This window comes from Meleagris gallopavo, chromosome 5 (genome assembly GCF_000146605.3).
Source record: "Meleagris gallopavo isolate NT-WF06-2002-E0010 breed Aviagen turkey brand Nicholas breeding stock chromosome 5, Turkey_5.1, whole genome shotgun sequence".
In the NCBI taxonomy this organism is placed as follows: domain Eukaryota; kingdom Metazoa; phylum Chordata; class Aves; order Galliformes; family Phasianidae; genus Meleagris; species Meleagris gallopavo.
Genome location: NC_015015.2, coordinates 26469985 through 26486135, shown reverse-complemented (window position 1 = coordinate 26486135; position 16151 = coordinate 26469985). Strand labels below are relative to the sequence as shown.

General features: G+C 44.3%; 1 protein-coding gene across 1 annotated transcript in view; it reads right to left on the bottom strand.

The window, feature by feature from the left end:
• Positions 1 to 16151, bottom strand: part of MED6 (mediator complex subunit 6) — a 27913-nt gene that overhangs the window by 10384 nt on the left and 1378 nt on the right. The window lies entirely within an intron of this gene.

Sequence of the window (16151 nt, the reverse complement as noted above, 5' to 3'; positions counted from 1 at the left end):
AGCCAGGCTTGTGTGATCTTTTTTTTTCCTACTGGAAAAATGCCACAGGGAAGATCTAACTGAAGAGGCTGCCACGATGGCTGCAGCTGGTGCCCTCTTCAGAACTGGGTTCCCCTTTTTGCTATCAGCTCACTGCTGCAAGCAGCAGGAGCCTGAGCCTGTTGAGAAGAGCACTGCTCCCAGCATCCTCAGAGCATCTCACATTGCTTTATTGAGTCACATGTTTAAAGGTACAGGGGAAAAAAAAAAAAAGATAAAACCTTGGTAATATCCTAAAAGCTTCTTGAAAACTATTAATCTCCTAATAAATCCCAAAAGGCTATCTATCAAGAAGTTAATAAAGAAGAAATGTCAGGATGCCACATGGCTGCTATGACTGCAGGCAGGAGAGGAAATGAGATCTCAAGCAAAGAAGCTCCAGCTATGTCATCTGGCACGTGATCTCTTATTAATGCATCACCGAAAGTCAGGATGCTGCCCTTTTTGTTTCTGCAGACATTTATAATAGTAGTATCTCTGCTGCTGGATTGACATTGTCGGCACTGAAGCTCACTAGAGAAGAAGGCAACAAGTACAATCTGCAGATGTGGGATCACCTCCTTGGAGCAAATGGGACACATGCATGACCCCAGAAGTTGTTCTACGTCCTCTGAGATGCACAGGTTTGGAGACAAACAGAGGTGTCCACCGAGAGGCAGGATGATCTATCAGGCAACTGCTGCTCAGCCTCCAAGTTGGATCCGTTCATTGGCTTTGCAGCCAGCTGGTATTTCATTGATACCCCATTTCCACCAAGCAGTTCTGAGCCCAGGAGCAGAATCCTGACCCTGCTCAAAGCCACTGAACCAAGGGCAGGGGGGGGAAGGAAGGCAAAGCAATCGCCCACCCGCGGAGCCTCTGTACTGCACATGCTAGAAATAGCCACAGTCTCCGCACCACACTACGTAGCAATTACAGAATATCTTTCAGTAGGCCTTGAATGCCATTGTTTTGCAGTGCTTTATAAATGTATAAATGTGGCCAAATTGTGAAGTCCTTTTTATGTCTTTAGTCAGGCATCTGGCTGATCTGAAAGAAGGTCTGAGAAAAATAAGTGTCTCCACTGTGAAGAACAAAATCAGGATGTGTTTTCCTGGTTAACTGTACTCTCTGTCAAAACCGGGGCTTGGTTGGCAGCGAGCCCTGTGCTGCACAGTGGCAGTGTTCAGTGCAGCCCAGTGGGAGGAAGCAGAACAGGGCAGGCTGACCAGATCAGGAAGTGCAAAAGAAAAGCTTAATTTCATTGTTTTGAAAGAGCTGAAAAATCAAACCAGAAATATCAGAGGCAGATCACAAATGGAACTTCTCATCATCTTTCTGCTTGTACAACTCCAAGCTTTATAATAATTAAAATAGAGGGTTTTATTCCAGTGACAATAATTCTCATCTCTGCTCTGTCCATTTAGTGACATACATTTTTTTCTCTTCAGCTTCTGTCTTCCTCAGATTTCTTCACCTGCCATGAAATCCTAATGTACTCACTTCATCATTGACTCAGGCACCTAATTGGCCAGGCAGCTATCTGGTTGGGTCTCTTCTTCCCTGCTTTCCTGTCACATTATTTTTAATACTGTGGTTGCCTGGTAACCCTAACACCTGTGCTTCCTTCCCTGTAATTTTACATGTTTCCCCCTGCAGGTCGCAATAAAAAACATTGTTTCTGTCCTGACTGATGTGTTGCTTCTTCACCTGTGCTTTCACACTGCCCAACACTGAAGACAGAGAAGTCACTCAAATATTGATCTCAGGCTATGTTGTTGTGTTGTTTTTTTTTTTAAACTTAATAGGGCTAGAGTCACTGCTAACAATCTTTTCTGTTTGGATGAACAGGTTGAGCAGTTGACTTCACTTGCTTGCATCCCCTCAGACCCACTTGGCTCCAGCTCCCTGCCATGAGATCTCCAGACCCACACAGGAAGGCATTGAGTTTGCAGTGGGGCTGGGCAGCACAACAGGCAAGGGCGTGAAGCAGGTTACATCATACATTGATTCTAAGACCTGGAGAAAACAGAAAAAAATGTTCAGCTCAGCATCTCAGCGTGGCAGGGACTGCTCTCCCTGGGCCGAGATTGAATGAGTTAATACTAGTGGCTGAGCTAATGGAAGGTGGGGAACTCATGTTTTTGCTAGGCCTGTGAAAAAAAAAAAGAATTGTATGAGCTATAATAAAGTGTTCCTTCCTCTTCTTTCACTGTACTGCACTATAGAGGATTTCTTTGCCAGGTAACTGGATTCTGCTTAGGGCAGAGCAAACTTCCAGGTCAGTATACTGGTGGCACAGCAGGGCAGGAGTTTACTGGAGAAGTCTGTTCAAATAGTTCTGGAATGCAATTTGTGGAGAAATCTCATTCTCAGGAGCATCCATCCCTTCTATTGCAGAAGTAACATACTCCCCATCATAGGCTGCATTTAAAAAAAATGGTGAATTTTCCTTTTCAAATAGATAATCTCATATTTGGCTTCAATATATCCCAAAGAGGCAAGGTCAATCTCTTTGGTATCAAAAAAATATCAAACCATCATGCTGGTGCTGCATTTTCCACCATCAGAGAATGAGATACTAGTCTTGCTGTGCCACATCGCAGAACCAGAAGGTGTGACCCTGCCCTCATAACATACAATGCTGGAGGTGCTCTTGTTTGGCAAGATGATACTCTGCACATAAGAGAAACTTTCATCTGGGGATATTCACTCAACCACATCAGCCAAGTGTGGTGTGTCAATAGGTACTTGGCATAAGACTTCAATAGGAAAGGGTAGGTTTAATTAATTAATTAAGCTCTCAGCACTTAGATTCACCATGTACTCCAAGCAAACACAAACCTTCTCTTATACCAAAGCTTAATCTGTATAACTGAAAATACCACAGCACCTCACTGCTTGGCACCCTGCATTAAAATCTGTAGGGATGTGGCAGCTTAGACAATACACTGCGATAGCTGTGCATCTAGCAAAGAATTGGTCGTGTTTTTCTGTCAGTGCAATGGAAAATGGAGCAGGAACGTTTACAGCAAAAGATCTTAAGTGATCATCTCCTCTGCTCCCCTTTCTCCAGTGTTTTAAATATCTCCGTTGCTGAAGAAGAAAAAGTCAAGATGGCAGAGCAGGAAACGCACAAGTATAGCTGATCTACTGGAGTGAAGCCAAAAAAGCAAAGCTGGGCATGCGTTCCTATAGTACTTAGCACACTGGGGCTCTGCTGGGACGCTAAAGCTTTCATGCTCCAGCGATAAATAATGATAATAGGAACATCAGGAGATGAATACAGACCTGTTAAATGTCCTACAAATCTGTCCAAAATTAACATTTACCAGCAGAAATACAGCACATGACTGACCTTCATAGCTTGATTCAGTGCCATGAAGTGTAGACTGTCATCTGAAGAAACAGAAGGTAGAGCAGGGCAATGAATACCTCCATCAATAGGGCTGTCTCTCCAGGACAGCTTTCCCCGGTGCAGAACAGATTTTTAGCAATGTGTCTTGTTCACGTATCAGGCACTGCATCTAATAGCACAGTGGAGTCCATTCCTAGCATAGTCAGCCTGGGCTCTGTACTGAAAAAGGACATCATGAGCCGACCGATCTCTACTGCCTTCTTCACCCAGCCCCATAATATACTGTTAACTCTTGTCCATCTCTTTATCAAATCTCTCAATCATGACTTTTCTGTTTCCAAGTTATAACAGGATTTGGATTTAGGGGAGGTTAAGCTAAATGAATAGCTTTCTCTTTGTATACCCTTATCAGAGCTGTGGTGAAAGAAACGTCCTTCAAACTCAAGCTCTGTGTTGGCTGGAGTATCTTTTCTTTGCATATTATCTAGCTGTACAGCTCAATATGATCATTCTTTCCTAAAAGGAAAAGAGAGAAACATTGTATAGCTTATGACTTACTAGCATTTGAGAGGAAATTTGGACTTCATTCTGGGCAGAAAAACCATTTTTTTCTTACTATATCTCAGGCAAGTATCAAGGATACAGAAGCTGTAGCCTGATTTTCTGTATTACTCGTGGGTTTCTACTTTCTCATCCACAGTGGCTTTTATGGCAGATCAAATGTCTCCTGCGTCTTTGAACATTTACAAAAGTGGACATGGAGAGCTGTAGTCATCACACATTTCTCTATCTGTATGATTCTTATTTGTTAAAATTCATATCTCTGCTTATCCTCCATAGTCATTATTTATCAAGTTTATCAGTATATTTTAAAAACTCTTTCAATCCATCTACAGAACATATTGAATGCTGTAAATTCTTGCTTTACACTCCAAAGATCTCAGGCCTCTCAAATCAGGACACACTGACTTTTGCACTTGTGAATACTATTTTTCTGAAGCCTGACTACGTTTCACCACTGATGGAGTGGAAGTGACCACAGAGGGCACTTGTTTTTCTAAATACTAACCATATCATCTCCCATACCAATTTTCAATGCTTGTCTTTTGTCTTAGCAACACGCAGAATCTAGTCCTTTCCAGGAGCTGCCTTCCTCATTTCTGTAACCCTGAGACCTCAGCTGGTTGGACAGATAAGCCTTGGATTTATTAGCCCAAGGCTACATCAGAATATCATCTCCCAAATACAATTTAAAATTCATCTGTGAAGCTACAAAGACTTTGCAGCTTATTCAGTCAGTCTACACAAGTCAACTATTTCATAAAATACTTATTGTGATATAAAAGTGACCTGCTCTCCTTCAATCTATAGAAGACTATGTCTTCTATAACGATCCCATTTGTAATGTGAGCAGAACACTAAGTGATTGTATCAATTTCTGTATCCTTAATGCAGCTCAAATATCTCATTTCAGCATCCATCATAACTTTAAAACCCTCTTAATGCATACGGTAAATAGTTAGAGGCAAGTTTGCCCGTGCCTGTCATCTCTTCATTCCCTCACTCACTAGAAAAATGTTAAAAACACATTACACATTTATAAGGTAGCTTTATACATTGGTTTTGGACCGTATTCCAAGTGTCCTGTACTGGATTCATCTGAGAATCCTCATCCCAGTAGGTGGCCACGGGATGTGTAAGAGGGGTTGGGTCTGTTGGGAAAACTGTGACTCAGGGGAGGGAGGTGGGGAAATTAATTTGGTTGAGATCCATAGAGGTGCTGATAAGAGGCTGGGCTTCAACCTTGTGCCTCTGTCACCTGACCTAGATTGCGTCCCCCAGTATATGTATATATACACACATATATACGAGTTATTTCAGCAACAGCACTTAAGCAGAAAGAGGAATAATCAAGAAACTAAACTAATTAAATGAGTTAGCAAGTAAACAACCAGAAGACAGTTGCGCCATATCCCATGGCTCCCAGCAGACTGGCTCAATTCCCACCAGCCCCAAAGCCTTGCAGTACAAAATGAGTGATACTGCTAATAAGGTCAAGCACAGTTTATTCTTCTAACTGCTCTACATTTTTCAGTACTGGTGTTTCTCAATTGTGATGGCAACACTTCAATAATTCTACAACTTCCAAAAGAGAGACAGCAGCCCAACAAGAGACTTTTCTTGCCTGATTCTCACATGCAAACAGTCCTTGATTGAAAACCAGTGGATTATGAATTAAATGAAATCTGCACACTGAAGTTATTACTCACACAGACCCTGCCCATCCTATGCACCTAAATAATAAATATTTCCACATATTGCAGAAACTCTCTGAAGTCACTGAAATGACTTGCCTTTTCATTTTAAAGCTTTGGTACCATGTAGCTGAAACACACACAAATGGCTGGAACTGTAGAAATCAGATCATTTCAGTAGGCACCACCAGTCTGAGAATCAAAAATGAATGTAAGTTTCCAAGTCATACCTTTGATAATAGTATTTTGACTCACTGCCACAGTGCCAAGTCCTAACAAGTATTTTATGGTATAAGCCTGTGTTGCTTCCTGTCTGATTTCATTACTCTCCAAGGTATCAAAAGAGATTATTACAGGAGTTGACTTAAGAGCTACTAGGGCTTCTAGTATTGATCTTTTTTTTCCTTTTTTTTCTGAGACCTTCTAGAATTTCCAGTGTCTGGATACTGAAAAATAGTCTTTCTTGTCTAATGTTAAAAAGGGCTGACATAAATACCAAAGTGACTCCAGACTAGTTAAATTGACCCTGATCCCAATAGAATGAGGAGTTCGTTAACAGGAGTTGGAATCAGAGAAGCAAACAGAGGCATGGTCAATACCAGGTAGCTTGGTTTGTTACAAAATAAATCTTACCAGGCAAAATTGGCTGAGAGATTGGCTGAGATCAGTCTTATTTACCACATGTATATGGCATGGCATTTGTGTTTGTCCTTTCTGAAATTCTAACTTTAAAAAATCAGAATGCAAAAATCAGCACTATCCAGGTCTGGTGAAACAAAAAAAATATTTCATTTACCAAATGCAAAAAATGACAGTAGATGACAGTGTCTTCACACAGAGGACATTCTAATATTGTTCTTCTATAATCTGTTATTTAGTCAGTGAAGCTGACCTCCACGGAAATGTGTTTCCCTGGAAAAACTCCAGATGCCATGAAAATTTTAGAAAACTTAAAAGGAAATAAATGAATGAGTCGGTTATGTTTTAAAAGGTGAGTATAATACCTGATTTTGAAGTGAGGCTTATTGGGCAGAACTGGGGAATAAAGAAATTACAGGTGACAACAGAGTTTAGTTCCAGTGTCTGCACTTTTGAGGTATTTAAGAAAGAGTTCAGAAAAGAGCCATAGAACTGATGAGTACTTTTGAAAACCTCTGTTTTCAGCAAAGGATTATTGTAACTTGGTCTATTCAGCTTCACCAAGAACAGGCCACAATAAATCGACAAATAGCTGTCAAGACAAAAGATTTTTTTTTGTTACAGTAGCCGCCTGTGCAATCTAGCAGAAGAAAAAAATACATCAAGATCTGATGATTAGAAGCTGAAAGAAGACAGGCTTGGTAAGACAAAATAATGACGGTAATCAGCCCCTGGAATAAACCATCAAAAACCCTGGAAGATTTTAAGTCCCAATGTCTTCATAAATAAATTTCAGAGTCAAATAAAAATAAGAAACTGTAATCACAGACCACCAGTTAAGATTACATTACCTGTTTTACAGAGGAGATTAGAACAGATGACTGCAATAGCTCATTCTTGCTTTCAAAACTGTGAACATGAAATGGAGAACATTAAGCAATATTACTGCTTGCAAACAAAGTTCCAGTTGTGTGCTGAAAAATGACAAATCCAAAACACCCATTGCCTATCGTCAGCTTGTTGGGGTTTTTTGTGACGCTGTTTACCTTTTGATCTTTTGATTTGACTAGAGCGAAAACAGCCCTACCTATCTGCATTATAAATATTAAGGAGGTCGTATGAGCAATATTATAATCTTCATTAATGTAGATATTTTCATTTTGGAGGAAAAGTATTGATTTTCTCTCTGTTCAGTCAATATATATTTGGCTAATATAAGTTATGAGAATAATGAGAACAAGACAAGGTCACATTTTGATGTCAGGCCTGTTCTTGGCTTACCTTCTGGTTTCAGATGAATTCCTCATACACTGCATCTGACCTCAGCACGATGAAAACCTAGAAAGCTGCAGACTTGGCAGATTTGCTGACAAGCGCCAAGAAAATCTGTCCCATATGGCCACATACTTCACTGTTATGTGCACAGTCCTCTGAATTTATGCAAGAAGGATTTTGCAAGTCCATCTTTATGGAAGTTGTGTCTTCCTGACTTTAGCTGGAGCAGATGAAGCCACAGTAATGAACAATCAAGCTGCACACTACTCTATTCTCTGCATGGGTTCAGTACCAGATGTGGTGGAACTAAAGGACTGCTATTACTGTGCTTTTGTTATTCTGCTACTGCAGAACAAATGCAGTAGAAAAGATTAGGTATTCTGTACTTCAGCTTGCATGCATTCATGCTTTTCCAAAAAGGCAATCAAAGTTCCTTTCAGACTCTAATACTATTTGTGCCCATTTAGAAAACTGGTTTTCTCCTTAGCCACCTCTCCACTGTGCCCATCTTGGCACATTTGGCTACTCATTTGGGAATAGCACGTATCTTTTTTTTAGTGGTGATCCGTGCCTTTGTACTCTTGACTACAATCCACCTCTGGTACAGACTGGAAAACAATCATCTCATGTAATTTCACAGATTTATCTGAAGAACACAGTGACTCAGGTCTCAGAAATCCTGCTCACTATTCCTACCAGAGGGATTACAACAAAAAAGGTTGGAACTTTTTTTTTTTTAAATTTAATTAATTTAGGATTAAATTGGCATCTCCAGAGAACAGTTGTCTGGTTACCAAATGCTACCAGACAGATCAAAGGGTTTTGCACACTTTGCCTCTTTACAACTCAGCAAGGATTTTTCACTGCCACTGCCGTTCAGGTTTGCTTCCTCACAGCTGTGCTGCTGTGGCCCTGCTTTAGAAATTTTCTTCACACAGGTTCCAGCCATCAGTTCAGCTTTCAAGAAGTTGCACCAGCTCCATCTTCAAGCAGCCATTGCTTCCTCTCTGACATGAAAAAGCACTGTTTCTACTGTAGCATTTTCCTTTTACTTCCTCATCCAAGACACCTCTTTCCTTCATCTTTTCCTTTTTCCATACTATTTTTGTTCTTTCTTATTCTCACTGCTTCTGATTTCAGAGTTCCTTCTCTGGGGCATCTGCTACTCTTGACACCACTGATTCTCTGTTTTCAAAATCCTTGCAGAAAATATATTTGCTCTTTTCCCTAACTAGTATTTAACTGCTGCTTGTCTTGACACCATGCAGTATTTTAAATAAGCACTGGACTGCAGAAAAAAATTACTTTCATCTTCCACTTTCAACATACATCAGGACTATATCTCTGGTTTTAGTAGGAGTCGTATATAGTAGAATTTTTACATATGACATTATGAAGGAAGAGATGTTATTGATGTATGAAGACAGGAAGCTCATAGCTGCAGTCCAAGACAAAGGAATTTCCAGCTTGAGATACTTATAGCAGAAACTTCCCACATCTCTTTGACAGCATGTGCTGTACTATGCAATGACTTTTATACTCTGATCCTCCAAGGTGAGTGTAGAGTAAGGAAAGAGGATCACAAATGTAGCTTAAAACTGTCCTCTTTTTCTTGAGAAATTTGGAACTGCTGCATTGAAACTACCTTGCTTTACCTGGCTTATTCTGACCAGTAGGCACAGGACAGGCAGGAACAAGGACAAATCTCAAAACATGAGAGAAAATTCAAAAGCCAAGAGAGCAGCCATAATCTCTTCAACAGAAAGCCGCCTTTTCCTGAGCTGCCAGGACATTGCTGCTCCAGGCTAAGACATTATAGTGACAGCTGGGCTCAGACAAGCAGGGCCATAAAAGCTGCTCTTCAGACTCTCCTTGGGGTGATACAGCTAATATCAACTGTGCTCAACAGCTTACAGGAAAATAAATACCTTTAAAATCAGTATTACAATGCAAAGCAGTGTGTTGCAGGATTCACCATATAAATGCTAAATTTCAGCAGTGAAATCCTCAGTGACCTTCGATTAAGCAGTGATAGTGCTAATCTCTACATGTCTACACTTGGGACCTCATATTTGCAGCCTCACGTGGCTCCTCTGAATGAGTCTGAAAGCTCTGCATAAACCCAAGCTCACTAGAACTTCTCTTCTCTCTGCAGGATGAATCAATGATGTTTCTTCACTTAAGGCTCATTTAAGCTACCACTGCACTGCACACAGGATTATACTGATACCACACTGTACTGGCTACCTTCCATCACTGCAGTGTCCTGGGAGATGGATCTGGCCTGAAAAGCTGCCTCGGTGGGAACAGAACCATTTTTGCAACAAAAGAACAAAGCTGAGAACCCCGCAATGTGAACTACAGGCCTAGAGTAACGCACAGATGGTAAGCCTGCAACCATGCTGTCTGGGGCTTTGCGCTCACCAGAGCTCACAAATTTATTTCTAGCAAATCTGGGATTGTGTGTCCTCAGGAAAACCCCACATGCTGCTAAAGGATGATGAATGTTGGGGATACAGCAAGAAGCATTCTTTTTTTTAGAGCCTATCTCCCTATTTCTGCTTTCTTGTGAGCAGATCAGCCACCCATGTGCAAAATGGCCAAGATCTCCAGTTTACACTGCAGCTTGCACTCAAGCATGTCTGTAGACAGAAGAATCCCTGTGCTCGGCCATGGATCTGTCTCTGGGACGAAAGGATCCATCTGCTCAGCTGTGTACTGCAGCACCCTCTGCACGTTCAGACAGAGAGAACAGCAAGCAGTCTAAGTACATCCAACTGGAAAAGTAAATGGGAATGCATTTGCACCGAAATTTGACCCAGGACCTGCAGCCGACATTCCAAACTCAGTAACAGCACAAGAGCATTAAAGGTCAGGAGAGTGAAACACCTTCATCTCACCTCTTCCAAAGATAGCACAGCTGGCTGAAAGGCAGGGCCTCCCGATGCACCAGTGGAGCGGCTAAGTGCTCACTTAGCAGAGAGCAGCATTTACTGCATCGCTGACCACACACCCTGAGTCAGCCTGTGCTTCCTCAAGGCTGCCCGCCTGGTCACCACGATTTGCAGAGGCATGTGAGAATGGGCAGGAGAACCACACAGCCCTTCCTGCTGCCATCACTCCAGCCAGCTGTGCTCAGTACACTGATGTCCTGTCCAGAGAACAGCATTCTGCTCACAATCAGGCACGACAAAGTGGCCAACTACTGTACCTCCATCTTGACAGAGAACAATAAAACTAGATGCCACACTGAGACCACTCACAGAAGCCCTGGTTTTCAAAGGCTTAGCCAAACCAGAAACTTTCCAGAGACCACTGCTTGTTGAGAGATCTTAACTCCTTCACATGTTGCTGGGATGGGTCTCAGAGACCCTGAGCTCTCCTCGCAGGTCTGCTTGCTCTGTGAAATGAGTGCTCACAGCTTTCCTCCTGCAGTTCAGCTGTAAGGTGAGTAAGCTGTAAGTGATTAGAAGCACAGATGTCCCCATTTGATCCCACTCTTCATTTTTAATCTCATAAACAGTGATAGGGTTGAACCATCGAGCTGAGAGGGACGTTTCTTTAAGCCTACGTGTAATTGGATGCATACTTGATCCTGACTACATGTTATTGTGGAAGAATGCAGCTGAATGAGAGTTACAGCCATACGTGCAAAGTAAGCCCAGTGGTTCTGGTGTTGGTTATGTTAGTAACTGGCGAGTTATGAAAAATGCACACTTGTCCTGGAAAGTGGTTGCAACCTCTGTCTGATCCTGCAGGTGTGAGCAGGGTGTGTGAGCAGGGTGTGTAACCAGAGCAGCATGTCTCTTCTGAGTGCCAGCCATGTGGGATACACAGGGCATCAGTGGATTTTGGGATGCTTTTTATGTTGTTCAATAATCCAAGATCCAGTTATACTTGCACACTATTAGGCTTGACTCATACTTGGCTGACTTCCTCCTTGCTCCTGTACAGATTTGAAAGTGAGTGTCCTCCAATACACCTCCTCCAGTGCCATGATCCTCACCAGCCTGGAGCTGCCTGCCTTTCACCTGGGCAGTCCCTTATTCCCCATTAATACTGTACAATGTGCAGTGCTTCAGCAGTCTGGGAACGAGACTTCACCTTCAGGAAGGGCATGAGCAGGTGCCCTGCTAGCGACACCAGGAGGCTGATGCATGGAGACACAGTCCTTGATGCTGTGGTATAACATGGAGCAGTCCTGCATCTTCCCGGGGCAGCAACAGCTGGGCTAGCAGAGAGTGTCTGCTTCCTTCCATAGGGTCTCGGGAAACCTTTGTTCTGAGCTCAGATCTAGGTCACTGCTAATTCAAAAGCCCCTCACTGTGCTCTTTTGTGTGGTGTAGATGTACCTTTGGAACTAGGACAGTCTTGGATGCTGGTAGATAAGGTAAAGGAAAAATGAGAGGCGAAAGACACAGGCATTACTTTGTAATTCGCAGTACCTGCCTGCTAAGGAAGATGTATTTTTTTCCACGAATCTACTCTTTTTGCACACAACAGAGGAAAAACCTCACTGCCCTCCAGTTTGGTCTGAGCTCAGTGCAGGAGCTCTCCCAGAGCTCCAGGGATGGCCCAACAGACTGTGACTGCAGCCTGCAGGTGGCCTTGTCACCATAGATGCTAAGAGACTAAAAGGGTTTCTCAAATTTCATGGCAACATTCTCTTCCCTTCTGGTGCAACCGAACAGTTCTACAGATCAGAGAACTCAATTAAAATGCAAAGAAAACCACTCAGAATGATGACATGGGTTTGATCTGGCCTCCAGAGCCAAGGCTCTCAGGCAGCACCCTGCCATCATCTTTATGAAAATGAAGGAATCCAGTACATTAAAAGCAGTCTGGAACACTCATCCTCACTCTGAGCAGCTGTTCTGTTTTACCGTATACCTCTTAATGCTTTTTACTAGCAACTATTTCTGTGACAAAGACGCTGCTCATTCACATGCCTAACGAATGGCTTGTCACAAAGATGCTCTTGTTTGCTTGCAAACATCTCTGTTGACTGCTCTTCCTTGGTGCCAGGAGCCCTCTCTCCAGCAGGCAGGCAGCAGGGACTGGTGACCAGCCGCACACACGGCCCAGGCTGCAGGGAAACGTGCACGAGGGACGCGACGAGCAAAGCGCTTTGTGTCTTAGGAACACTTGTAAACAAAGGAGCTCCAGTGCTAAAAGAAATCAACTGCAACAAACAACACGGAGAGATCAAAGGAATATGCACCGAGGTGGCAACCCCTTCTTGCATATGATTTTATTTCCCTTTCCTCTATTTAGATGTAACTACATGTGACAATCTCCCAAGCAAAGAATTTCAGAGGCTTCTCTGCCTTTGTTTTCCCAGGTCTTTCAGAAGCTTCGTCTCTTCTTTTCCCCATAGGTAGACTAAAGGCTGTGGTGCAGAGCTTTACATATGATTTGGAAATAAATAATGGATGATTGACTAAGCTGGTGACAGACTTTAGCAGCAGCAGCTGTGCGTGCTGGAGGCTGAGGGCAGCCTGGGTATTCTCTTTCCAGCTGAATGGCGGCAGGCAGGAATCTCTTCTCCCATTCACAGGGACTCGGCACCATTTTCATCACAACCTGGTTTGGGTTCATCTGGGGAATTGCGAGACTTCTGGTTTGCCTCTCCAGCTGTCCATAAGGACTTGGTGGGACAACTCTCCCACCACCACCAGTCTCATCAAAGTCAGTGCACGGACAAGAAGTGTCTTGTTCATTAAAGGCTAGATGGCCTTTAAGGGCCCCTTCCAACTCAAATGATTCTATGATTCCATTCTATGATTTTGCTATTTAGATTTGAGATCTCATAGCGGCCCTAAAAGTTGTAATTGGTAAAAATCTAACCGACAACAGAAATGATACAGCAAATTCACACCCAGCTAGAACAGTGCAGCCATAAAGACAGGTGCTCTGCCTGCTTAGCTCACACTCTGTTCCTTACAGCACTGTCCAGAAATGTGAGGAATCTGCCCTATGTCTGCCTGTCAATTAATCACCACTTGGGCAGGGACAAACCACTGCAACCAGAAGGTCGGAGGATCTCATGGCTCTGTGCCCAGCATCTTTCTCCATATTTACGGTTTCATCCAGCAGCGCATCTCCCTGCTGCAAATGGGACACCACCAAGACAATTCTTTTCAGGTAGGCCATGAGCAGGAAATTATGGTTTAGTGAGTCACAGATCCTAAAATACCACTATGAGGCATGTGGCTGCTGCAGAATAATAACAATAATAAAGCATTGCAAGCGTACACATTTGGAATGCGTGAGGAAATCCTCCATGTGTGGAGGAGGAGAGACAGGCACACCCAGGCAGCTGCCAGCTCTGCTGCACCTAGGGGCAAGCAGACAGACACACAGACAGACAGTCAGCACACCCCAGCCAACACAGAAGAAGACAGATAAGTGCTGCTGCGGACAAAACCTCACCAGCAGGCACAGGAGCTGACACTGACCAACATTGTGACCTCATCCCATGGCACACAGCTGAGGGCTACAAACCAGCCTTGTTTTATTTATCTGAATGCATGCCTCACCTCTCAGCACGGTGCACCGATGTGGTACACAGACCTGCTCTTTCTGGTGCTGTCAGGTTTTCAAGCTGGGTGTCAGTACAGGTGCTGATCATCCCCAAGAGCGGCCAGTGTGGTGCCTTCTGACTGATGCTGCAATGCTTCTCAAGCATCTTAGTGCAACCAGTGCATTTTTGCTCAGCTCCTCTTCAGGAAGACAGAGCTGATGGGCTACTCTGACCTTTGCTGCCTGACCTACACAAACCTGACTGCAGCTTTACGTCATCTGCGTGGGAGATCCAGTTGGACAACAAACAGCAAACAATTGAATACTGCTACTACCACCTATTTTGGGATTTATCCACTTGTGACATCCCTCTTCACAATCACTGCAATCTGGCAGGAAGAGAGGTTGGACATTTCTGGAAAAATGACAGGATGGAAAACTCATCTGGGTACTGAAGCAGCACTCAGGACTAAGCCTCAGCACAGTACATTAGTACAGTCCACACTAAGAGGAGAACTTGCTCTTACCATTATTCTGTGACCTCTTCAATCCCCACCGGCACCCACAGTGGCAGTGAGCACTGCCAGACCTTTATGTAGGAGAAACTTCAGCTTTGCACAGCCTGCCTCAGTCACCTGCTGAAGGGCAGTTAACAAAGAAAGAAATCTCAAAGATTTCCTTAAAGACTGATGCACAAGAAGGGAGAGAAGGCAGGGTCCCCTCTGTCTCAGAGCGCCGAGACTATGCACGTTCACGGGCTCAGGCAAACCAACCCCAGGTCCCAGCCATGCTGCTGCAGCCTTCCCCACTTCTGCACCGCTTAGATCCAAGGGACAATTCCCTTTTTCCCCCTGACAGTGTCAGAGCTCCAGCACAGGTGATGCATAATGTCCTTGTGATTCTCCTGAGCAGCAGTCAATATTGGTAAGATGAAACCTCTGGAATTCTGTGAATTTATCTTGAGCAATGTGGAGAGCAGGAGGACAAAGCATTGTCCAGCAGGAACATTCCTTCCTTGATTTTTAGATCCCACATATCAATTCTATTCTGACTGTTACTGCCCTCCTTGCCTCACTGGACTTCCCAACTTCCAGACCACGCACACTTGGAGTACAAGTGTCTCTCTTATCTTGTGCTCGGTACAGGGTACCCGAGAACACTGAACATCTGTTTTCAGGACGTGAGGCTTTATGGAGACAGGTCTGCCAGGGAACGTGGAAATCAGAGCGCATGAAATCAGCTAATCGTGTCTGAGTATCTTAGCTCTAATTTTCAAAATTATGCTTTTACCACAGCTACGTGCTACCCGCTTCTCCGTGACACTCCTCGAGATGTCTGCACTCACGGCTGAAGCCATGGCTGTGCTGAGGCCCAGAGGCCTGGCAGCTGCCCCACAGCGCCATGCCCAAAGCACTGCCTGCTGAGCAGGAGTCGTCTAGCCACCGGCTGCGCACCCGTACCCACCTCCAGCACGGACCTGTTCACCAGCGCTGTGCCACAAGGCTGCATGTATCTCACTGCAAGAATCCGGCCTCCATTTTGAAGCTACCTTGTAGTTGCAGAGCTTGAGCACACCGCCCTACACCTGCACCTCCAACATGGGAGGGTTACATGGGTGATGAAAATGCCTCTCTGTGTTTTCATCCATCTTCAGGTTTTACAGCATGAGGCGTGACCAACAAAGCACCCTGGAGCCACACTGCACCCAGAGGACATGGAGCTGCACAGCGCTCAGCCCACCTGTGCCGTATGTGCCTGGTGCTGATGGCCATGCTCTCAGTGTGTGTGTGCGGGGAGCGCTCTCACAGATCCCCCAAACTGGCCATGTCCTGCTTATCGGTGGGCATCCACACACTTGTCAAAAAATGGGAAAACCTGATTCGGGAAAATCTAAGCCCCCCCGAGGTGCGGGGGGTGGGGGGAGAGGGGAGGCCGGGGGCTAGGAAGCCGCCTGGACAAGGCTTCGGCGCCCTCATGAAGAGACGCGGCCACCTTCTGCGCGGGGCCACACAGCAAAGTGAGGGCTCACGCCCTGAGGACGGCGGGACGGGAACGGCGAGTGCGTTGGGGATGGGGATGGGGAT